This window comes from Amphiprion ocellaris, chromosome 1 (assembly GCF_022539595.1).
Source record: "Amphiprion ocellaris isolate individual 3 ecotype Okinawa chromosome 1, ASM2253959v1, whole genome shotgun sequence".
Lineage (NCBI taxonomy): Eukaryota > Metazoa > Chordata > Actinopteri > Pomacentridae > Amphiprion > Amphiprion ocellaris.
The window spans coordinates 5,908,289-5,935,300 of NC_072766.1; the positions used below are offsets into that span (position 1 = coordinate 5,908,289).

The 27,012-nt window shown below is 39.6% G+C and overlaps 1 long non-coding RNA gene across 1 annotated transcript in view; it reads right to left on the reverse strand.

Moving 5' to 3' along the window:
• Positions 1-26,258, reverse strand: part of LOC129349311 (uncharacterized) — a 307,367-nt gene extending 281,109 nt beyond the window's left edge. The window contains exons 1-2 of the long non-coding RNA XR_008602279.1: positions 25,614-26,258; positions 25,407-25,491 (exon numbers count right to left, since the gene is read on the reverse strand). This is a non-coding gene — a long non-coding RNA (uncharacterized LOC129349311). The remainder of the gene's footprint in view (positions 1-25,406; positions 25,492-25,613) is intronic.
• Between the last annotated feature and the right edge of the window lie 754 nt (positions 26,259-27,012).

The window sequence follows — 27,012 nt, forward strand, 5'->3', positions numbered from 1 at the left end:
GGTGGTGCTTTGGGTCAATGTATAATTGAGGGACTTTTAATAACAACCACTGACTAATTAGCTAAACAATAATAAAATGAGCTTATTCAAAAATGGTTTTGATTGAGTTCTTTTTATTAAGTTGAGATAATCATGACAGATTTTTCTTTTTTGGCAATATAGCAAATTTTATATGGAAAATCACAAATTGTATCTGTGTCCAAGAAATCACTTTCAACTAAGTTCCCCATTACAAAAACACCCCTCAAGGAAGTGTGTTAATTCCAGATCACATGACCTGCTCCACATGATGTCATTTCCTCCTGAAGAAAAGACTGGCCAGACTCCAAGGCTTTCTGAGTTATTTAATATAAAGTAGTGTGTGAGTCAAGTGTGGATTTATCACGTCAACAGATTTAGTACAATATCTTTATAAATAAATTTTAATTTCAATTTTAGATTTAGACTTAGACAATTTTACTCAATTGTATAGATAATATTTAGAAAAATATTTTTGTAAAAATGTCATGTAGTGTTTGGTTATAGGCGGCCATGTTGATTGTAGGCCTGAAAACAGCAAAAATGTCAACTATGATCCCTGTCAACCACGTTACAAAAAGTCCCACAATTATATACTGATCCCTTTACCGTCTTGCATTACATACTTGTAAACTTTTTTTTTTGTCTGCATTTGTTCTCATTGTTTAACTCCACAAAAGAGGTGTCAACAATGTATGATATTGATGCATATTTTAGTCTTGCAGCCAAATATTTTAATATTTAGTGCATGTTTGTGACCATCACCAGCCCTCCCTGAAAGCTAAGCAGATATTCTTTATTAGAATTCCCTATTATAAGCCAGAGAGGGCAGTGCTACACCTCAGTGATGTGTGGGGGAAACAAAGACTGGACAGGACGAACAGGACGAACAGGACGGACAGGGATAGAAAATAACAGGTGGTGCTATTGCAATTAAAGATTGTAAGGTGGTGTGTTATTCCCAACTACTAACTGTCCGTCAATAAAAAAAAAATAAATAAATAAATAAATACAAATTTTAAAAAAGAAAAGAAAACCAAACCAGCACAAAAGAAAAAGAAAATCAATAAATAAATAATTAAACAAACGGTACTGAGCACCATAATTGTGGATGTCTTGATAGTATAGAATAGAATAGGCCAGAAGAGGATACTAGTGAAGGAGAGAATGAGTTTAGGGTAGAGACTCTGGAGAGATTGTCAGCACATTCTGGCGGGTCCCATCATTCGCTGAAATGGGACTCGGCAGTAGCTGGCGAGACCTGATCAAACATGCAAGTGTGAAGAACCCCGAAGTCCAGAACAGCAATCACAGCAAGGCAGGGCCAAGCCAACAGGGCATCCCTCCCCCCGGGCCGTAGGAGCCACAGGGCGGCACCCCCAGAGAGCCACCGGGGCCACCGTGAATGACGCGAACCCAGAGAACAAGAGGGAGCAGCTACCGACACCCCCAGCGCGCCCAGACCAACCCAGGCAGCCCGAGGCACGAGGACCCACCCGCCACCCAAACCCCAACCCCGCCCACCCCAGCCCCCACCATACCCCCCACCCCCTCCCCCGAGGGGGCCAACGGCCCCACGCAGCCAGGAAGCCAGACACAGGGGCCAAGCGGCCCACCGAAGGGGCGGCAACCAGCCCATCACAAGGCAGGCCACCACCGGGAGCCAGTCAGAGGAAATCGGAGCCGGGACCCGATGCGAGTCCAGAGGGTAGAAATGGACAGTGTGGTGGGGCCCGGCGACGCCAACAGGGAGGCACCCCGCATACCCCCCGCACCAGGCCCCAGGTGAGCGCAGTACACCCAGGGCCCCCACTCCCCGCAATGCGCCCTGACAACCCACCAGGACAGAGCCACCACATGCCACCAGCCCGCAGTACAGCCACAGTGCCCACCAGGACGGCCAATCCAGCCCCCGCAGCCCACCAAGAGCCATCGCACCAGCCCAGACCCGTCGGGCACGCAGGAGAACCCCCCCCGACCACAGCCCCCAGGTCCCGGGGACCCCCCAGCCACAGCAACACGGATGATGGTCCACCCCCACCACCCCATAGCTATAAGGGGGCCGGGTCCCACCAGCGAGGCCATATTACTGAAATCCCCCCATTACTCCCTATTAACATGTCTCCCGATCCCAGACTGGAGACATTATCCCTGCACCGTGATAACCCTGAGTGTCATGTGGTGCATTAAAAGTGGGGAGGCTGGGCGAGGCGTCCAGGGGGCAGGCCAGAGGACCACAGAGGATGGCTACTCTGCAGCCTACCCTGGCCCAAGTTCCCCGAGCCGTCCCAGACCTACCCCCAAGGTGTGAGTGTGTGTAGTGCATTAAAAACAAATTAGAGAGCAGGGGAGGCAAGCAAGAGGGTGATGGGGAAGAGACAAGGCCGTAGAGCCCTGCCATCCGCCCCACCACAGAGCCCATCACTCCTGCCCCCACCTGCTCTCAGGGCCCTAACTGTTGTGTCCCTATATGTGCCTAAGAGTAACTATATACAGTGACGTGTGAAGTATGTGAAGTGCACAGTAAGAGGCAGTCTGGTGTGGATCCGGCCCATGAGGACAGAGCAGCGGGGGAGACAGGTAGTAAGACCACCGGTACTGATGCAGAGGACCCCCAGAGCCCAGAGGCAAGAGGCCGAGGTGGACCCACACGAACCCGACCGGCTCAGCCAGCACCAAAACCCCCAGAAGTCGCAGCGCTAGACCAGCGCCCCGGCAGACGCCGTAGCCCCACCACGGGCCAGCCACATGCAGCACCCTGCCCCGGAGGGAGGACCAGGCCGCACCACCAGGGAGCGAGGGCCACGAGCCCCCACGCCCACCCCGGAGCCGGCACGTCCAGGATGCAGGGCGCCCACCCCGCAGCACCACCGAGACCCCACCCACCCCACCACACCCCAGGACAGCACCGGGCCCGGACAGAAGCCCCCAGCCAGCAGAAACTAATCTCCAGTGGCGGCACACAGGCAAGTACCAAGGCCTGTGCCCGGATGAGCCAGAGCCACCCCCCCAGAGAGACCACCCGGCCCCCATGCCAGTCCCCCAGGCAGCGGAGGGCCGCAGGCCCCCCCAGGGGAGGGAGAGGGGCGAGGACGAGCGGCCAGGCAGGAGAGGAGGGAGGAGGAGGGAAGCAGAGCAGGAAAGGACAGGGGAGCGACCGGAGGGCCGACCCACCCCAAACCCCAGGGCCAGCCAGGGCGCCCCAGAAGAGACCAGCCGCCGCCACCCCCAAGGCCCCAGGAGAGCGCACAGACCCAGCAGACCCAGGACTCAAAGGGAGAGACACCGGGGACACCCACCCCCAGGTAGAGGGGCCCGAGCCACGTAAGCCCTGCAGAGCCAGAGAGCAACCCCAGGAGCAATAGGGAAAGGACACCACCAGTGACATTTCAGGTTGTTCATAAAGTTTTGTAAAAAAAAACAAAAAACAAAAAAAAAGATAGCTCCTTAAATGTGAACATTTTCAGAATGTATGTTTTGGCACTAAAATGAAGGAAAATTTTGGAGTTGTCGTTATTTATAGATTATTATGCTGTGATTTTACTAGTCTGGCCCACTTGAGATCAAACTGGGCTGAATGTGGAACCTGTTTGACACCCCTGCTGTAAATGCAAGGCTCAATCGTTGATGTGTTACCTCATTTGACGAGAGAGCGCAAATTAATAGATGTTTATTTTAGTGTTTTACAGCTTTAGCATATTGAAATGTATGATTATTACAGTTGCAAACAACATGATTTGAAACTACGAAGAATACCACAGCTAACCAATTATTTTGTTCAGCATTTTTAAGAATAATCATCAATCATGTAAGGTATAAAAATTAAATACTACAAGAAAGTACATTCCAAATTATCCGAGGCCAAAATAAAATCTTCAAATTGCTTGTTTTATTCTAATGCCAACATTCTAAGGCAAAATTTTACCAAGTGTGAATTCCTCACAGAAGGTAGATTCACCAAATATTTGCCATTATGCTTATTCATTTTCTGTCCATTGAAAAAAACTGACAATTTGACTAGTTTCAGTTGTATGGCACTTTCAGTGAAGCACATTCCTGCTTAAAAAATATGTGAATTAATAATTTGCAAACTACCAATTCAGGGAGAGTTGTGCTTCACACGGACAGAAAATCAGGTTTCTGTCATTGTAATTTTATGTATGGTGAGAATGATTCACTTGCTTAAAGCATTTCATGAATGTCAGTTTTCTTGTGTTGCAAAACCAGACCAAAAAAAAGATGAAAGGATACGCTACATGTGCAGTATACATTTTTCACAAAGCAGTCTTGATCTTTCTTCAGTTATCAATCTGTTGTTTTTTTTTTTTTTGGCTAACTCGTAATGTCAACAACATACTGTTTTTCAGTGTTTATGTATCACTACAGTTTGGTGGTGCTTTGGGTCAATGTATAATTGAGGGACTTTTAATAACAACCACTGACTAATTAGCTAAACAATAATAAAATGAGCTTATTCAAAAATGGTTTTGATTGAGTTCTTTTTATTAAGTTGAGATAATCATGACAGATTTTTCTTTTTTGGCAATATAGCAAATTTTATATGGAAAATCACAAATTGTATCTGTGTCCAAGAAATCACTTTCAACTAAGTTCCCCATTACAAAAACACCCCTCAAGGAAGTGTGTTAATTCCAGATCACATGACCTGCTCCACATGATGTCATTTCCTCCTGAAGAAAAGACTGGCCAGACTCCAAGGCTTTCTGACTTATTTAATATAAAGTAGTGTGTGAGTCAAGTGTGGATTTATCACGTCAACAGATTTAGTACAATATCTTTATAAATAAATTTCAATTTCAATTTTAGATTTAGACTTAGACAATTTTACTCAATTGTATAGATAATATTTAGAAAAATATTTTTGTAAAAATGTCATGTAGTGTTTGGTTATAGGTGGCCATGTTGATTGTAGGCCTGAAAACAGCAAAAATGTCAACTATGATCCCTGTCAACCACGTTACAAAAAGTCCCACAATTATATACTGATCCCTTTACCGTCTTGCATTACATACTTGTAAACTAACAAAATGTCTAGAATCAAAATATACTTTGAAAGTTGCCAGTCTGCCATGCTCTACCAGTCCAAAAAGTAAGCCGTAGTCATTACTGCTATCCTGCCTACATATTTGATATGCACAGAACAAACATATTATTGATACAAAAAAAGTAGGTTTCCAAGTAGAAAAAGTAGAAATAAATTTATTGACCAGACAGTTTCTCATGGTAAGTAGGAGAAGGTTGCAAGCCGTAGTGTGGTCACCTATCACTGTGGATTTGTAGTTTGATTTGATCATTTTAAGTGAAATCCAAAGGTGCAATCCAGTAAAAGCTGCATCCTCTGAAGTTGGGATACTTTAGTTCCAGCAGTAGACTACAGAATTCTCAATGTACAGCAGTTGTTGCACTGAATGAATAGCTGGCAACAAGCTCGATGGATGAAAAGTCATTAAAGCCCTTCTTAAATTCTGAAAAGATGGACTGAACTAACCCTACATGACAGCTACCATCAAGCCGGACAAAGTCTTTGCTAGGCTGTTGAAGTTTTGCCCGTATACGAGGAAAAGTTCCGCAAGTCGACAGAGGCTGTAGCTTGCTTTTAAATGTGCTCACTGAACTGACCATGCTGATTACATATTTATCCTTACCCTGCAGTTCTAAATTGTAAATCTGTCAGGAGCTTTAACTCCAAAGCCGCCGGTAGTTCTCTAGCTGTGCATACTCTACATGTTTTGAAAGCTTTACAAAATCTTCAAGTTCAGGCAACACCTCGCCAAAAATGTACCTTTACTTAGTCATCTAACATGTTGGTACATCAGTGGGTCTGTATTAACTGCACTTGTGTCCTCGAATTGAACACAGAACAACCTTCTCTGTAGACTCTCAGTCCAAACGGAAAACACAATCCTTTCTTTCACAGGTTTAAAATCTTCCCACTTTGCGCTTGCCGGTGAGTTATGTAACAATAATTAAGAAAGTCCAGTAAAGATTCAGCTCATTTGAACACTGTATTGAATGCACTAGTGCAGCCTACCATTGCTGGCGCACCATCAGTGGCGATGGAGATGAGCTTAAAGAAGGGCAATTGGCTCTCATGGACAAACTCAATGGCAACATGGGAAATATCTGTATATGTCTTTTTACTGGCAAAATGTTGAGTAGCTCTCATTCTGCACTTATGTCTCCAAAAAACCAATTCTGACAAAAAAACACATAACTATATCACATCCAGCACATCAGTTGACTCATCAAACTGGAGAGAAAGACAATCATGTGTTCAGCTGCTCATCGACATCCTCTACAATCACCGTGTAACGACATTCCAGGATAATTGCACGTCCTTAAAGAAAGCCACGCCATACATTTTAATCAAAAACTAACAGAAGACTGCATCTTCAGCTTTGAGAAATGCTTCAACAGCTTGACCATCCTTGAAAAAAAATATTCTTTTTAGCGAGAACATGACCTATGCGATAAGACGCTATCATTTCTGCTTTTACCTTTGATGAGGCCAGGTGAAAATTGACCTCTGTGCTGTTAACTGGCACTTCAGTACCTGAGGGTATATGAAGCTGTTTTTGTGGGAAAATCTTTCTTGTAGCCTTCGTGCACCCTTTAAAAATGCTGCAATTGGACTTCTTCGATAAGGCTATGCTCGCATTGGAGGTAAGATAAATTACTTTTAATCTGAGTAAAAAAAGAAACAAACAGAAAAAAAAAATGCCCTTCTCGTGACTGAAACTGGAACTTTTCCCTGCTATATTTGTTTGTTGTCCCTTAGCTTGCTAACTAGCCAATAGCAGACAGTTTGACCACAGTGATAAGTAGCCAGTTGAGGGAAAAATAGTATTCACTCAAGTAGCAATAAAACAGTGTAAAGATGTTTTTTTTTTTTTTTTAACAAGTCTTGCAGTGAAGATTCTACTTGAGTAAAACTGCAAAAGTACTGACATCAAAATACCAAAAGGAAAAGCACTCATTATCCAAAAGGACACAATTTGGAATCTTATATATTAGCGGATTATGATGATTGTTTTATTAAGGTGTCCATCACTTTAATGTTACAACAGCAACAATAATATAGCAAAGTACATTTGATTTATACTTTGAAGTACTCAATCTGAATCTGCAAAATAACTAATAACTAAATGATATTTGCATCAAAATATAGTGAAGCAGAAGGAGAGAGTAGAAAACTGTACTTAAATATAGTAGTTGAGAAAAGACAAACATTTAGTGAGTCCCAATCCCACATTCAACATACTGGATGACAACTGACCAGTAGTTCCCCTTCTGAACCCAGCGTACACAACCAAAACCATGATTTGTTATTGATTAGTTGTTCCAATCAGTTCCAAGTCTCATTGATAACACAGTACGACAGCACTTACTACTGCACCACAGCGACTTTCTTTTATCAAGTACCTTCTCAGTACTACTGCATATATTAAGGCGGCTGAGTATTCCTAAATGCTAACAAGACTTTCTCTCTCAGCGTTGTTAGCAGCAATATTTTCTTAAAAGGGCTAACTTCACATATTCACAGCACAGCATGGATGGGATGAATGACACACGAAACAAGCTTTTCCTAACTGCACTGCACTGACAAAAAAAAAATAGAAATGTGCTGACAGGAAGTCAGATGCACACAATAGTGTTTCTACGGCTTACTGAAATTGATGCACACTTTTTAAAACATCCCCTGACATGGGATAATCCAGGGGCAAGTAAGAGCACAGACATTAAGTAGGGGTGGAAATCATAAAAAAATGTGTGATAGCAGAATTTGAAAAGGAGTTATAAGATGGTTTATGTGGGTGAACTTTGAAATATGTCTCAAAAAACTGTTTAATGTGTGTCTGTGTGTGTGCAGGTTAGAATACTGATCTCTAGTGATTTGTTGAAACAAGTCATTTTCTAGTAAAAATGATCACAAAATTATCTGTAATCAAGTCCTACATTTATCTTTCCAATGTTGTTATTCTGTAATTCTCAAATCAATTTCAATAGACCAAGTAACAATGTTTAGCACTGTAATAATAATAATAATAATAATAATAAGCAATAAAAATAACTTGGTTTTTCGAAAAGCATATCAGAAGAAGACAAAATACCACAGGCCATTGTGTGAAATTAAATATGCTATGTAAGTTTTTTGCTCTGTCTATGATGAGTTGAAAGCTTTTCATTTCAGTTTCCATTTGCAAATCTCTATGTCTGTAGCATGTCTGTATCACAATTAGTGGGAAAAGGAGCATAAGAGCACTGGGAAAATAAGGAGGCTTTTGCTTTTTTAAGTTTGGTTTTCATTTTAACCATGCTACCTTCTTTTCTTATATTTTATAATACATATATTTTGTGGTTTTTCAATATTACAACTGTTACAAAAAATCCAAGAGCACAGTGTGTACTGTACTGTCATTTTGCATCTCTATCTCCAGCAGTGCATGGAGCTGATAAAGAAAACAGCTGATTAAATTAAATGACCCAGCAGAGTGCCTACCAGACAGTACAGCCCACAGTCCACCCAGCAGTAACAGGTGTTAATTCTTTCACTTTCAAAGCTCGGTAATTCTGCAAAGCCTCCGTGCACCACAGAGGATGGTGAGACAAAGTGTCCTGTGTATTTTCAAGTAAATAACTAAACAAAAGCATCTACAGGTGAGCCATCCAAACAGACGAGGAGGGTGTTGATTAGGTTGAACAATCTACTGGATTTCCCAAATGTAATGTAATATTAGACTTTTTTTTTTTTTTTTGGGACGTGTGACAGGCTGCAATATCTGCACTGACGATGATGGACGAGTGCGAGGTAAAAAATGCTATGATGCCAAGCAGGATGGCGTCTTGTTTGCCATGACTGAAAAAAAAAAAAAACTTGCACTTCAGAGGTGTGTGAGATACAGACATGGAGAAAATGGACACACCTATCAGTTAGTGGATCAATCGTCATTTTCAGTGGGATTCTATGCAAAAGTATGCTAGAAGTGCACACAATAAGTGTTAGAGAGAAAAAACACATTTTCTGTATTAATAATCAACAGCTGCATATCCTCATATCTGCACGTTTCAGTCCATTAATTGTTAGCTTCTGCCCCGTATAAAAGATTTTGCTGTAAAGTACTATTCGCATGGCATTAGTATTACCTGGGGATCTATGGTCATCTGTGAATAACCCCCCCACTACCCCCCACCCAGTGCATTTGCACAGGATAAGCAAAGTCTGTATTTCACTCGAATCTACTGACATTACAGCCCTCATACTATGTGAAATCTGTGCACATCGCAACATCTGCTGTTGTCATGTCCATGTGGGCCACAGAATATGGTGTGATACCTGCTCTGTCCAACATTCTGAATCGACAGTGTCGCCAGGACAACGTAATTTGTGCTTTCTAAAACTCTGAGGCCTATACGTCACTGTTAAAAGCCTATGCTGCAACGACGCTATCGTTAGGGTCTTGTTAGGTTTAGGCACAAAAACCACTTGTGGTTTGGGTTAGAATGATCACTTTTAACATGGTATGTCGTTGTCATGGCAACAGTAAATATGTCAAAGCAGCAACGTGACTTGAGAACAGTGGGCAGTGTTGTCAGGATAACGGGCTGTCAAGGCGTTTGCATTAAGCCTGTTGAAAGATAGGCCTAGAAAAATGTTTCTTACTGCATGTCATCCGTCTCAATATCCTCCCAAATTTCCCTCTTCTTGTTGATCTGATTTTGCCGTTTTTGTGAGTGGTCCATAGGCCTGTTGTGTATAGGCATTACTAACGCAGTTGCACCTAAAATGCTGTCAGTAATTTTCACCGCAGATTCGCACGGGACTAGCATCATCACAGGACGTTAGTGTTTGGCAAAATATGGTAGGTAATTTGCGATGGAATTTTTTCTTTAAAAATTATAGACATGGCGCATTCACACGACATTAAGATCACAGACATCCTCCGCAATTATTACAAATCAGCACTGGTCCCAAAGTAATACTAAATGTGAATAGGGCTTTAGACTATTCATTTTCATGTTCAGTTGGACTGATCCAGTGTCTACCGTCTGATGGTGAGTGGGTGAAAGTTTTTTCTTTCTTTTTTTTAAATTCATAACATCGCATGCATAACAATGGCTTACTTGATTCTGCCCCCCGGGATCAAATCTGTATGATTAGAAACACTTTGGAAATGGCATTCATACTGCATGAAGTAAAAATCTGACACTTAATAAGAGCACAAACCCTTATATTACCTTGGGGACTGGTAACTGCTGCATCTTGCTCCTAGAAAATAAAATAAACTATCCAATTCTTACCGTACATTTAGTTTAGTATTCATTGCAGCTGTTTGAAGAGGCATTAATATCCCAGTAAACCACAGAATTATAATACAGATCTCTGACATTTGACACATTCGAAAGGACTGCTGCTCTGCACTACTTTTAATGCAAATGAATCTAACAGATTAACAGGGTCCGAGAGTCTGAACTACTGTGCAAGAGATCCCTTAGAGGAATTGATTTCAGTCATGTTGCATACTGTACATAGGTTAACCAAGGATAGAGGTGATTAGAAACTGCCCTGACTGTAGAAGAGTTTTGATAGAAAACATCTCTTGTAAGATATATTATCTGACAGTAATGGATGATACTTGATATTTCAAGCCATGAGAATTTTTGACTATTATATTAGCCCTTTTATGTGTTGAATTTCTATGTCCTCACCATATTTGTGGCACAAGTTGAACTTTTTTTCAATCCTACAATTCTCATTATTTTGTAGCATTGTCTGGGTTAACATATATTTGTGGGATTTTTTTATTTTTTTTTTAAACATAGTTGACAGGTATCATAGTAGACATTTTTGCTGTTTTCAGGCCTAAAGTCATCATGGCCGCCTATAACCAAACACCACATGGCATTTTTACAGAAAGATTCTTCTAAATATTATATATACAATTGAGTAAAACTGAAATTGAAAGTTACTTATATAGCTATTGTAGGAAACCTGTTGACGTGATAAATCCACACTTGACTCACACACTACTTTATATTAAATAACTCAGAAAGCCTTGGAGTCTGGCCAGTCTTTTCTTCAGGAGGAAATGACATCACATGGAGCAGGTCATGTGATCTGGAATCAACACACTTCCTTGAGAGGTGTTTTGTAATGGGGAACTTAGTTGAAAATAATTTCTTGGACACAGATACAATTTGTTATTTTTCATATAAAATTTGATATATTTCCAAAAAAGAAGATCTGTCATGAGTATCTCAACTTAATAAAAAGAACACAATCAAACTATTTCTGAATAAGCTCATTTTATTAATGTTTAGCTAATTAGAAGGTGGTTGTTATTAAATTTGGACAGTTATTTAGTTGACATTTTAGTGATATCCAGTCATTTTTTATTAATGTGATTGTTTCCATAATAAATAATTATGGAATTTGTAAAGACATGATCATAATTAACATAAAAAACATAATTTTCTTTTTTTTTTACTTTTAATAAAAATGTATAGAAGATATATCCCATGGACTTCAAATGTCCCTCAATTATATATTGACTCATCCCCATTATTTCACAAAAAATGTCACTGGCGTGCTTGAGCTATTGACAGCAAGGTTTAAATAACAATATCAGTTAGTTTAACTGTCATTTACTGCATATTTCCACTAAAAAGAAAGACAGAACAAAAATTCATCCATCTAGTACTAAAAACAAAAACAAAAAAAAAAACCAAGCAAATGCAACCTCTTAATAAATTGTGCATTTTAAGTCAAACTCTTTTTTCACTGGGAAATTCTAAAATGAAATGCATCTATATGAGATGGTTTATAGAAAAAACACCCTATACACAATTTGGGCAAACAGATTATTATCATCAGCAGTTCATTTTAATGTTAAGCAACTTCTACTTTCAGTACTTTCAGCTGTTTCAGCCAGTGCTGCCAAAGTCACAAATTCTGAAGTGGCTGTAGTAATTACGACAGGCACAAAGGAGGATGTCAGGTTTTTAAAAGCCACAAACTGCGCTAGGAGGTGGGGTGGATGGATGGGTCAACAAAACTTTTGATTTTCATGCAAGGGGGCTGCTGTTTGTGTCCTATTTCAAACCAATAGCCATTCTTGTTTCTTGACTGTTTTTGTCTTTATAACATAGTTATTGTAACCTAAACCACAATCTTTCCCTGAACTTAACCAAGTTGGTTTCTGTGGCTAAACCGAACCAAACCTTTACCTTAGCATTGTCAGATCATAAAAGGGTTAGTTCTCAATTTTTCAGCTGTTGTGTTTTGGTTTATCTGTGGCATATCTCTTGCTGTTTCCCTTCCCATAGTTGGCATTAGAGAGGAAAGAAAAAATGACATATATGGCTGTTTAGGTTAGATGACTTGTTTGTCTAAATGCTTTACTTCATTAAAAATGATGCTGCTAGAATTAATTTCACTCTGTCTACAAGTGTCTACTAGAAGTATAGAATTGTCCAAAGTCATCTGGGAAAGATGTCAGTCTTTATTCCTACATTGCTGCAGTTCAGAACGAAGAAAAAGTACAATATTTAATTTACAAACACTAAAAAAAGGAGTTCTTTCATTCATTTAACTGTTTTTGCCCCCATTTCCATTGCACGAGTGTTTTCACATTTAAATGTACCAACTACCACCTACCACTGCAGCTTGGCAGTTCACATAAAAATATATTTAACAACTCACTCTGTAACTATTGGCCGCACACCTGGGAAAATCTCATCCTGCGGCCAGAAATGAGAAGCTGAAGGTGCAGTGAGGTGGCCTGTTCTTTTGAGCAAATCTTGCATGATACATACAAGAATGAACTGTGCATGCACTGTAGGTGTGTGTGAGTGTGCGTGGGCAAGAGGAGCATTTTATTCTCAATTTTTAAGACAGTGTGCATCTATGACTGAGGAAAAGCAGCAGTAGAACAAAGAGAAGGTTTCTGTGGTGACAAGCACAAAATTACATTTTTTGAGGGTTTAACTATTGGTTAAAAAAAGAAATTAAAAAAAAAAAAAAATAGACCCGGTTGGGTATATCATTTAATGTGGAGAGTTAAAGGGAATGTAATGACTTTAAGGTAGATCCATTCAGTCTTGCTCTAGGCTATTTGTTTTTGCCAGCTCTTTTAATTAGAAGGAGGTCATGAGAATGAAGGTTCAGTAAATATCTCCACTTCATTTCCAACACATTTTACAGTAGAGAATCACAAGAGAGACTGAATGTTCACTTGATGCATGTAAGACCATTAAGAGTCAAGAATACCCTTCATTCTATACCAGCGCTCAGGTATTTTTCCACAAATCTGGTTGTCTACATATGATGTCAGCCATTTGGTTTGTTGATTGATCCACCACGTTGTTTGTGGCTAAAGTATCTCAAAAGCAACTGAACGGATAGTTGTGAAATATATTACAGACATCCACGGTGTCGAAAGGATGGATTATAATAACTTTGGTAATCAGCAGACTTTTTTCTGAAACACTACAATGAGGTTTTTGTGAAATGGTCTCAACAATTGTGAGATGAATGTGCATGAAATTTGGTATAAACATTCCTTATACAGATTAGTTTTAATAGTTTATAAGTAGGCATCATCATCTAGACAAAATGTTAACATGCTCCATTCTTTTGTTTGGAATTGAATAGAATTCATTGTCTGATTGTGTGAATAGAATTCACACAAGAATTATTATTATTACAATTATATATAAGAATTATTATTATTGTTAGAAAGATAGCTTATTTACTGTATTAAGAACTCTGATGTTGCACCTTTAGATATGTTATTTTTTTTTAAATTTAACCTTCATTTATACAGGTAATCTCATTGAGACACAGGGTCTCATTCTCAAGAGAGATCAGTCAAATTGCACAATGCTGAACATTTATGAGAATGCATTGACTTAAAGTAGTGCAGAAAGCACGAACAAGGCCCAGTTGTGCAGTTATCACCAAATATCTGCACGTGTAAGGACATAAACCACATCAGCAAATGCAACATTTTCTTGTCGAAATGCAGCATTTGTTTATTAGTTATTGATGATCAGACATCAACATAGAATGTGGCCATTTAATATAGATGTACCCACAAACAAAATGGCCTTGTGCTGAGCACAGGCGTGTGTTATACATGTGCATATTATGTATGGATACTGAATCGCGTGACCTAAATATGTAGCGGGCGGCGGGAATTGATGGGACTCAGAAACACCCCCACAATTTAATCAATTGTTCCTTGTATCATTTCCGACAGACAAGTCCCGATAAGTCCTTAACGGTCGATTTGTAGTAGGATCACAATCATGTGATCATCAGCAGGCAGCTGATGTAGTGTTCACTTGTTGTCATAGTTACAGTGACGCCGTGTCGCGATCTCGCAATGATACAGAAATCTTTAACACATCCATGGATCCAGACTATAAGCCGCATCACTGCCAAAATCTAATCACTTGGTCCTTGTGCCATTTCTGACCTTCCCTGAAAATTTCATCAAAATCTGTTAGTCCATGTTGAGTAATGTTGCTAACAGACAGACAAACTAACGACGATTGTCACATAACTCCACTGTGTTGCTTGACGAAGTAACTATAATAAATAACACAGCAAACCCTCTATGTTCTTAATATTTGAAAATAGCACCGCCATGATGAACATTCCAGCATGCTGATACTAGCATTTAGCTCACACATGCCTCACCAGCCCAATAGCAGGGCTGCAGACTCTCGGGCTTCAGCCACCCATGCAATGCATTGTACTTAGCTTTTTCAAAGACCTTAAGTGCCACCCAAATGTGTCCTTTACCTGTAAAAGACGCATTTAAAAGAGAACTCCACAAAGGATGCATGACAAAATCATAACTGGATTCTATTTTACTACAGTTTGTGCAATTACTGATGGTTGATGTTTTATTTTTTATTTATTTATTTATTTTTTTTAACATATAATCTACTTTTAAACAGCAGGTGGAAATATGAGGAGGTATGTAAAGAAATGTAATATTAAGGATGCAGTAAGATAATAACCTTGATCCTTTGATGCATTATTAGCATTCCAACCCAGTAACATTTTTTGCAACATTACTCTATCTCACATCTGGATAATTTCATTGGACAGATGCTGCATCAGCTGGACTATAACAGTTTGCATTTTGGTGCGTCCTATGCACACTGGAGACTCTCTCCTACCAAAATAACAGATGCACACATTTCCTCTCAACAAATACTATGTTGACTCCACAGTTAAACATGCCACTCCATTTAATAAGATATTAAGTCAAACTTATCGGAACTGCCGACTAGTTTTTGGTGTCAGACTAGATATGTGTCAATCGGTTAATACCCAATATAACACAAAAAATAACAGCTAGTCAGGTAAACCTATGGTCACACACCAGTACCGCATTTGGTTTCCTCACCAGGATATTCATCTGCTTCAGCCATGCTGGCAAGGCATTACACGATTTAGAAAATATGCAAATCCACAAAATCATGCTGCAGTCTCCATAACCTCTTCATGAGACGCAGAACATCAGACTCGAGCCCAGGTGTTTGATATGAGAGACATGAGAGGGAATCCAACCAAAACAGATAAAGAAAGGAAATGTGACACTAATGCTGTTTTCTGAGATGAAACTCACATTTCAGTGTGTTTCTGCTTGAAAGTTTGTTAATCGCCTGCTTTAAATAATATTTCTATTTGGATATTGGACCATTATCATAAATTATATCAAGTATCAGAAATGAGAATCTGTAAATTCTGTGCAGGTAGACATTTATATTTCCTTTCTCAGTCTTTTTCACACTGGTTTGGCCACTTTCACTGTAGGTTCACCACGAAGACACCGCAGCTGAGCTGTCGGATTGCTCCCTGGGTTCAAAAATGGACTCCATGGATTTTAGAAGGGACTGACCCACTAAAGTTGTGAGGTGGTTTGCTGAGCCCATAGCTGCTGTGTCGCACAGGTCAGTGCTTGTGTTAGTGCTGCCATTGCTCTTATCTGTTGTTTTGCTATTCCAAGTTCCCCCCGTTGTAAAGGTGAGATGTGAGTTCCCACTTATCTGTGCTCTTTATGACTTTTGAAATTACATCAAGCAACTGACATTTCTGATCTTCTTAAGCTTAGATCCTGGGGGATTTGGTAGAGTAGGATGGATTTAAATTTAGAAAACAAGGGAGTGGAAATGTGATGTTCCCCTTTAAACAACTACAAAAAACACCAAGTACATGCATAATATCATGACGTGGAAAAAAGAAGTTTAATGATGTTTTTGGTAATATATAGAATATGCTTTTAAGTCCATATCTCCAAGCCTTAATCTAGTAGAGGCTATGGATTTGAATTGTGTTTCTTTTATGTTCACATTTAAGTGAAAATGCTAAAAAACGAGAATAATTTAACCGAAAAATCATCACCAGCTCTCACACCTTCATACACACCATCCCACACAAACAGCAACACTGAAACAAATGATAAAATAATCCTACGGTGCTAACAGTAGGAAGTGAAATCAATCAATCAATCAATCAATCAATCAATCAATCAATCAATCAATCAATCAATCAATCAATCAATCAATCAATCAATCAATCAATCAATCCATCCTCTGAATGTAGTCAAACGGCCGCATTTCCCAAAGGTTCATAAGTGTCATAAATATTGGATCTGATTAAGAAATTACTCCATCCACCAGTATGTCAGCTCATTTGCATAAAGTTGACTTTCTAAAAAGGTAGAAATGAACATGGATCTAAAGATCTTTTCTGTTGAAAATAACTGCCTGCTGCAACACTGAACCAAAACAGTGGAAACAGGAGAAAAACTAAACCATGAAGTTAAGATGATACAGTGCCCTGCAGAGCTGTGGGAAACTGCAGAGTCGAAAAAGACAATTCTCTGTAGGTTTGTTTCTATAAGTGAACACTCTTTACAATACATGTAGTCACTTTTTCCATTGTTAAGGAACCTTTCTGGCCATTGATTAAATAGCTAAAAACTCATTTCCATGTATGAAAATTACATATGTAGATTGAAAAAATCCATTTATGCCTGTGTAACTCTACATTGTGCAGATTTTTGAGCTGCAAATTAATTCAGAAAAAGAATAGAGATATGAAAAAGCCCCACCCTGGAAGTGAACAGGATTATTTCTTTGTGTTTTCATATAAAATCCTGACTGCGTGGATCTGTGTTTTCGATATGATCATCGGTATGCTCCAGTTTCAAGGTGGAGGTGCTCGGCTCTGGCTTTGACTGCTTAATTTGCTCATGTCGTGTCTTCCAGCATATGAAAAAAAAACACCATATGGTCATGTTAACAATGTTAAAAGGTTGTTTTTGACTGGAGGGGAGTTTTAATATAAAATATTGATTAGCGTTTCTCGGCTCAGTGGGGTCGTGTTGATGTATACAATACGTATACAAGGCATTTATGTCTCAGCTCAGTCGCTAAGGCAATGAGAGTGCCAGGAACAGCACATCGCTGTCCTTCTCGCTCCTCACCAATATCTGGCCATCTGAGGCCTCTGTGACAAACACTCACCTTGAGTGCTGAATCACACATCCCTGGGGCTGCCTGACTCTGCCTGATGAATTTTCTTGGGAAAGAAAGGAGGGGTTATCTCAGAGGTCACCCTAATGTGAGCGACATTCATCAAACCTCGCTCCAGAGGAAGCGGCTGAAATTGGAAAACGGAAAAGGTAGTGATTCTTGGAGGGTTGCAGGCAACTGAGGGCACAAAATGGGAGGAGAGGGGAGCAAAACAAACACACAGCTTCAACGCAGTCAGATGATAGCTAATGGATTGGAGATATGGGAAGTAGGCAGTGTGTGTTTACATGCTGTAAACTGCAGTCAGCTCATTCATCACAGCTTCCTTAATATTTTCCTGCTGCAGGCTGTGCTTTCAATTTAGTAGCGCTCACATACGCATTCACATCAAACACACTTAAGTGAATTAGTGTGTTGATTTAGAGTCGTGCACATCCATAAGTGCACAGATGTATCCATGCATTATATTAAGCATGTTTTCTGCATGCCATCATTCACCTTGTGACGAGTTTTCAGAGTTGGCACCAAATTCAGCTGTTCAATTGCATTTCTTTTTTCTCCATTCAATGTAAGGATTCAGTTGTTTTTTGTTTAGGTTTTTTTTTTTTTAGCTTTGTAAATGAATATGTATATTCCTTAAGCACAGTGAATGAGTGAATATGACAGTTATATTGAAACTGTTCTCCATAGGTGTAATCTCTGTGTTGGCATGAATGGGCAATGAATTTCCTGGTCGTGGCACAACACTGTGGCTTGGTGTTCGTGTTGCTGGTCCACAGCCCAAGAGATTGCATTTGATTCCTGGCCCTGGCTTTTCTGTGATTTGTCTTTTCTGCTGGTGGGAGTGTGTGTATATCTGTTGGTCTGTTTGTTTTGCTGTTTTGTTCCGTACACATGCAACTCAGGAAGACTGGAAACTCAAAATCGATTATAGGTATGAATGCGAGTGTGGATGAGTTATTTTGTTAACTGCAAAGTTTTTAGCATTTAGTTTCACTAGATAAACCGCCGGGCCTTGTGACCTCGAGGGAAACAAGCAAAGATACGACTCAGTCCAGCCCCATTTCCCAAAAATGACATTCCAATACAACTGAACTGCATTTGTAATTACATTTTGAGGGAAAACATATTTTCTCCCAGATTAGATTTATTTGTGACATAACAAAATCTGTCTTTGCCATTCATTTTACTGCCTTGCTGTCACTTATATATTTCTGTATTAGATGAGGCAAGACCTGTCGCCTTGGTAAATCAAAAAAAATGGAGGAGAAGCCTCCAACAGGCAGTAAAAAGGTATTTCTTTCAACTGAAATTATATTTTCCTAAACCTAACCTAGTAGTTTCGCTGCCTAAACTAAACCAAACAAGGGAAAACCTAAGTCTCAGAATTATGCTCCCATATGGGACTTAACTGCAGTCTCCTGTTGCATACGTTTCCTTCAAAATGTAAATGAGAATGCAGTTGAGTTGTATAGGGATGTAATTTGGGTGAGACAATCAGATACAAAACAGGATGCACGAACAGATACTGGGAAAACAAATGAATTCCTTTTTCTGTCATGTGCAGCAGACAAAAATCTTTTCATGACTGCGTGGTGATTATTTCTTGTTTACTGTTCCTTTTTATGTGTGCGCACACTTACGACTGCCTGCTCACACATTCGCATCTGTGTGTTCAGTTGGCATCTGAGCTTCTTTTTTCACATGGGGATCACCAACACATGAGGCCCTGTACCCACTCTGAGGCAGTTTTCCACAGGAATTATTCTTCCTACGAGCCTCATTACTATCAAGTTATTGCATATTAATGTGACGCTTACAATCCTATAGAACGGTAATCAACAATAGAATAAGTGAAAAATATTGTTACCCTGAGGATTCACTGAGACTGAGCCAGGTTTGCCTGTCAAACCTAATATTTTCCATCTTCACATCAAATTCACTGCACTTACTCTATAACCTACCATGTATTACTGTCTAACAGCCTTAACATTTTGCAGACTTTGACACAACCACCACGGGCAAGTCATGTCAGACAACAACTAAACAAAGTTATTACTGTTAGCCAATGGTGGCAAAGTCAATTTTTTACACAATGCATCCATGTGACAGCAGTGGAAGAGCAAGATCTGGAAGAAACAGATGTAATTTAAACTGGTTTGTGGATGATATGGCTCTTTTGGCCAAATGACCACTTTGCCTCAGGGAAGGAAGTGCTAAGTGCCCAAAAGTACAAAAGCAGAGACTCGAGTTTAGCGCTGACACATAGCCTGCAGGAATTCAGGTTGAATTTCAGCTTTGCTCACATTGCAGCTTACAGAGGAGCAGAACGTGGAGCTGAAGAGACCGAAGCTGAGCCTTGTGTTTTGAAAGGGGTTAAACTACATAGCTCTGTACAGCATCTCAATGAAAATTATCACAAATAGTGAACATTATGGAGTGCTTGGCAATATTAATATATTCTCATTGCCAGTTATCCTTTTAAAGGCTAGTAGCCTACATCTGCAATTCTCTTTTGGACCTTGAAGAGTCAAAGGTTATTTGAAATATTTCTGATTGTGACACCTATTTAATAAAAGCAGTTTTCACATAAGAACTCAGGATTTAGCTGGCATGGAAATGAATAGATGACTGACAACTGTAGAGAGTCTTTGTAGACTGCAATCACTATGCAGGCGTGCCATTAAGTGTTAGGATTCTTAACCAATGCAAAGATAAATCCTCTAGCTTGTAATTCTTTGTTTGCTTTGTGGTTTTGCAACTTAATGCTTTCCCTGTACAAATGGGTTCCAGAATTTATAAAACAGAATGTTTATGTATTTTTTAAATACTTTAATTATTGCTCTGGACTCTTGATTTATTTATTTCAGGCCTTCCCCCTTTTTTGCAGTGTAGTCTGCATAACCTGGAAGGATTATAGGTTCCTTTTTCTTATGATTTCCTTCTGTATTATAGCGCTTACAACAACTACTTCTAAATGTCACATTCCAGTCCCATAATGCCTTGTGCGCGGGTTCCACTTGCAGAAAAGCGGAATAACCTCAAAAGTCTTTTCAAAACGGCATCTTTTGTAGTTTTGGTATCCTCCATAGTTTATTTATTTACTATACGAGTGCATCATTTATATTCTCCTTAATACTGAAAGATCTACCGTTTCTTACAAATTGTCAATGTCTACTCTTCATCCCACCATGTTTGGAATTTGGTAAGTGAGAGGTACTAAAACAAACATGAAAAGAGTTCTGGTAGTTGTTTTTGCTTTGTATTGTTCTCGTTTTTTTTAGGATGCTCCATGTTGTGGCTATAGTTATGGTTATGTTTAAAGTGACAGAAACTTCTGTCTGTCGGGATGGATTGCTAAAGAAAAAAATGGAGACAGAACCAGGGTGCGATTAAAAACCATGTTCAGCTGAGGCTTAAAAGAGCAGCCCTGTTGGCTAAACATCCCTCTCTCATGTTTTTCCAAAGACAGTTCCTTTGGGGCTAAATGTGGGAAGTAGGTCATCCCTTTTTGGAGCGACCATTTTCTGTTGGTACAACATTAATATTTGATGTGCATAAAGTCCCGTATGGATAGAGGGAAATTTCAACTGGAGGGATGGGTTTGTAAAGTCTGTGTAAACACAATCATGAACGCTATTACACTGCAAGTGCTACATGTAGGTTTTACAATGGTATTTATATTTCACTGTACAAATACACCCTCACACACCACATTACAGAGGGATGATAATCAAGGCAGACAAGGAAATTAAGTACTTTATTTCCTTTACTTTCAAAGAAATACAGTACTTTATTTCCCTATGTTCAAACATCTCATATGCCATAGAAAACAAAAGTAGTGCAAAACTGCTACCAAAAATGATGGTAAGGTTTTATAAATCCTTCGATGCGAGTCAAACCATGTTTACAGCCTGTAAGCACAAGGTTACAAAGATGTAAAGGCAGCCTCTGCCAAATCAATACAGGGCAAACAGCAAACAGATATTTTTGACTGCAATGAGAAGTAAGAATACTGGAAAAGGTTTATTTGCCTCTTGTGAAAATGAGACTTGTGATAAGAAACAGTTGACCATAACTGGACACATTAAGCTGCTTGACTTTCATTTTCCTATTTTGAGTCAAAAGCAAAGAATAAAACCACCACTCTAGGAAGGACTCAACGTAAATAACACGAGCATATTGTGGGATGAGGTTTACTTACAGCTGAACTTCACACTCTCCTCATTACATACTAGAATACATAGAGACACTTAATTTATCCTCTTAGACGTGGGGCAATGCAAATCCAGTGAAGAACACCGGCATGAGTTTTGATAAAATCAACTGCATTAAAAAAACAGTTTACATGTGGTGTTACAAATATATTGACATGCACAAGTGAGTGTTATCCAGAAATTTAGGAAAGCATTGAACACACAGCTTCAGGAGACTGAAATAATTCATTGCATGTAAAAACAGGCTGCAACCAAAGCATGAAGAAAGAGAGCTATCTAAAGAAAAGCATGACAAAAAGGCTATGCCTGTTGCGACACCTTAGTTCCTGGTTGCCATGGAGAGTGGACTTACTATCACTGACTACCATTTTATAACAAGATGTGCATTTTAAAAAATGCACACATGTATTTTGGATGAATAGCAAGATCTATATCACCCTTCAGAAAATACTACAACTAATGAGTAAGGTTGCAGTAAATGTTTTAACAGCCTCTTGCAGTTTTACATTGACACTGATGGCCAAGTAGTAATAGTCTTTCTGGAAAGTGTTTTGCATAGGCACATCTAAGGAATCTAACCATTAACCATTTATTGGAGAATGGCATGCATTTGGTGGAGACTCTGCTCGAGTGATGCTCTGGAAAAATCCGAGCAAGCATGACACAGACAGTCCCTAAGATCACAAACCCCCCAGCAGAGCCTGAGATTCACAACGTTTAAATGAACACAGTATGAACACTGAAAACAAAGAATCCAACTTCAGACGAGCCACATTATACAAAATCCAGTTTTTCATTGTTTTAGAATGTGATTCTGAGCTTTCTGAGTGACTAGACAAACGACCATTTCCATAATCTTTCCTTCCAAAATAGATTAGAAGGCGCGTTTCTGAATGAGCTGTTAAGGTGTGCAGCCTGTTGAGATCTGCCACTCACTGAACAGTCAGTGGCAGAGAGACCCTCTTCCTGAAAAGAGCTTTGGGCAGTGGCAGCTCAGTTGGATATAAAGCTACGGATACTGAAACAGCCCCTTTGGAACAGAGCTCAACCAGGGGTATTACAGCCATGGTAGAATGAACAATCTGAAGTATTTTGAGGTGAAATACACATTCTGGGGACATGTCAGATTACACTGACTTGTTAAAGGGGTATGATATGGAAATTCTAAAGGAAGAGGCTGGGGATGAGGGGGGATGATTTTCAGATCTTTGTGTAGGAGAAATGCAGTGAGCATGGAGCAGGCAGAATGAATGAACACTGCCTCAGTTATAAAGTGCACTAAGTGGGTGGGCTGAACGGAAGTCTTCCATTTGTTGGACAGACAAGAGGCTTGTCAGCAGTGTGGCTGCGTGCCTGTCTGAACTACCACAAAGCTCCATTTGAGACAGATCACTTATTCACATTTAACCACGTATTTCAAAAATGGCATGCATTTATACTTCCAGTTAAGATTAGCAAGCATTACACAGACAGTCCCTGAGGTCACAGACACCCAAACCTGTGTTCCCAAGGAGGGCAGATGAGCTGAGTCAACTGATAGAGAAATGGAGTGTGCTGCATTTCCTTCAATTCATACTAGCCTGTGCAACCTTCTCAACCTGAATGCAAACAGATGAACATCAGGCAAGACACTATTAATGATTATAGTGAGATGATACAAAGAAAATATTCTACATGTTAAAGAATGAATTAGGAAATCAAAGTAAAGCATGGCCGCAATAATACTGAGAATTTATGACAGATTATGTGTTATATGAACAACACGTGGCTTTTGAGCTGACAATATGGTGCTAGCAACTGGTGGGTTTGTCACGGATGGAACTCCTGAAATGGACGTGTTGCTTAGGGGACAGACCACACCATTGGTACAAGAGGCAGATGTGAGTGCACCAACACCAGGACATGGGTTTCCTGGTGCCAGTGTTCAATAGGGGCTCATGTCCTCTTGCACAGGTTCCAGTAACCAAGTCATGGAAGAAACAGAAAACACTATCAGTTCTGGCTCTGACTATTAGAGCACCTTTATCCTAACAATATATGTATATTATGAATGCTTATGGTTAATAAAAAAACATGCCTTGCTGACTTTATGTGAGAACTAACTTGCAGGAATAAAGTGTGAAGGGAAGACGTTTATTGTTGCTGCATGGATAAGCTTTCTTTAATTTACTCAAGTGGAAACGGCAGGCTGCCAGGAAAACACTGGGGCACAGATGTGACCAAACCTGATGCTTCGTTGTCACGAGACAGGGTTTATTTCCTCTGTGAAATATTTCTCTGCAGGATGAGGAATATGATTCTAACAGAGCAGCAGACAGGGAAAGCAGGCAAATATGGGACCACCATTGATCACACATCTGCAAAGGTTTGGTAGGAAGACCTCAAACCAACTACGAGAACCAGATAGGAACCTTGAAGCAACCAATGATTCTAACAAGTCATCAAATGAGCATATGTCCTCCTAGTGCAACAGTTATCAAACTGCAAATCTAATCACAAGCCTTGGCCAAAGACACAATGCCAACAAGTTATCCACGGTTTTAGAAAGACTGAAAAGACTATACACAAGTGAGCGGCCCGGGAAATGATTCACATTGGCCTTAGGAGACAGAACTCGTGCATTTTGCAAAGCTTCTCTACTTCCATCTAGCTGGAATCTAGAGATATCAAGTCAAGTCACTGTAATTTATAGCAAATTTTTAACGACAGCTCTTGCGCAAAAGTGCTTCCAGTAAAATAATATGACTGGTATTTCAAATTAACCTATCAAGTCTAAGTATTGCAAAGAAGACCCTGTAGTGTTGTTTATAATGTGGATTTTTATTCTGTACTAACAATTTAAACCGTGCAAAATTATACAAAACATCTCTTTACCTGGCTGTAATACACGATAAGGTTGGGATCCTAGAATATTATTAACCATAGAGAAGCAGTTCTTCAGTGTTATTAATTTAGAAGATAATATTATATTTTAAATTTTAAAGCTAAATCTTACAGTACTATAACCTGTTTAGTTGTGAGTTTTATGGGCTTGTCATGTTTTTCCTAGAATTACTTACTCCTAATTGCGAAATAAAACAAGAAAAGCACTCAGAGTGTGCAGTACTCTGCCAAAGCTGCTCAGTCTTTGTATCATTTCCAGCAGATGAAATCTTTAATTAAAAAATGACCTTGTGCTGAGCACAGGCATATGTTATGCATGTGTACGTTATGTATGGATACTGAATCACGTGTAAATTACTGTTATAAAGGTCTGTTGATCAGTTCATCACTTTTTGCAAGCCTTTGTTTTGCTAGTGTTAAAATAACCGTTTCCTTCATGCTCTTATTTGGAAGGCTTAGGCGGGAATTGATGGGACTCTGAAACACCCCACAATTTAATCAGTTGTTCCTTCTATGATAAGTCCCAGTGGATTTGAAATGGGAGCACAATCGTGATCATCAGCAGGCAGCTGACGTAGCGTTTACTTGTTGTCATAGTTACAGTGAAGCCATGTCAGCCGCTATCTCGCAATGGGAAATCCTTAACAAATATAACATAAGCCGCATCAATGCCAAAATCTAATGAGGTGGTTCTTGTGTCATTTCTGACCTTACCTGAAAATTTCATCAAAATCCGTTTGTCCGTTTTTGAGTAATGCTGTGCACAGAGGGATTCACATACACTGATGGTCACAATACTCTGCCAAGGAACACGGAGAAAGAATAGCTCAAGGTTCATTTGTAAATATTTTTTTTTTAAATTTAATGTCACAAGTCTGATTAAGATGATTTTAACAGAATTGTACTCATATCACTGCTTACCAGTATCCGGCTGCGGCTGGAGGTAGAGGTCCCCACCAGCAGAGGGCGCTGGAACAACAGGAGTCAGGATTTTCCGAGGCATCTGATGTGACGTCACTCTGGTGTGCGGAGACTACGGCCCGAAACCCGGAAGTTGGGCGGCAAGTAGCAGGAGCTGAAAAAACTCGGATTTCTTGGACTTTGCTTCAAAAACGGAATAGACGCCGAGAAGAGACACGTCGAGCGGGTGTTTGGGTGTCAGGCCTCGGAGCTGGAGCAGGAATGAGATGTTGAGAATGTTCAATTTTCCCGCTGGCGCTGCTGTCACGGCGGGATGGGCGGAGCTAGGAGCCCAGCGACAGTTTCCCACGTGGAGTTCGAGAGAACTGAAGGAGTCAGAACAATCCAAACCTTCACAATGATGAGAATTTACCAGTTGAAGGATATTTGGAATCGGCCAGGCGACGATGGAAGGGGGTTTTTACCCAGGAAATGTCAGTTGGCCTGGCTGGCGGGCTTTGGTGTCACGAAGATGCAATCAAAGGCAGAAGGTAAGAATGAATCTCCACATACCGAGTTTAAATATTCTACCAAGAGGATGCGAATTGTAGAGATGATGTTCAGTTATGTAGAGGTTGGAGGATTGTGGTGAGCATGGAGCCGGTAGAACAAAGGAACTGCCTCAGTGACAAAGCCTGCTAAATGGGTGGGCCGGACTGAAGTTGTAAATGATTGGACAGAAAAGCGCGTGACTGCCTGCCTGTTTAAAATACTGCAAAACGTCATCACAGGTGTAGATATGGGTCAATATATAATTGAGGGACTTTTGAAGTCCATGGGATATATCTTGCATACAATTTTTATTGAAAGTTTAAAAGAAAAAAAGTTCTTTATGTTCATTATGATCATGTTTTTACAAATTCCATAATTATTTATTATGGAAACAATCACTTAATTTAAAAAAAATGACTAAATCACTAAAATTCCAACTAAATAACCGTCTGAATTTAATAACAACCACCTTAGTAATAAAATGAGCTTATTCAAAAATAGTTTTGATTGTGTTCCCCTTTTTTGAGATAATCATGACAGATATTATATATATATATATATATATATATATATATATATATATATATATATATATATATATATATATATATATATATATATATATATATATGTGTGTGTGTGTGTGTGTGTGTGTATATATATATATATATATATATATATATATAAATCGTTTTTGGCAATATATCAAATTTTATATGAAAAATAACAAATTGTATCTGTGTCCAAGAAATCAATTAAGTTACCCATTACAAAAGCACCTCTCAATTAAGTGTGTTAATTCCAAATCACATGACCATATGATGTCATTTCCTCCTGAAGAAAAGACTGGCCAGACTCCAAGGCTTTC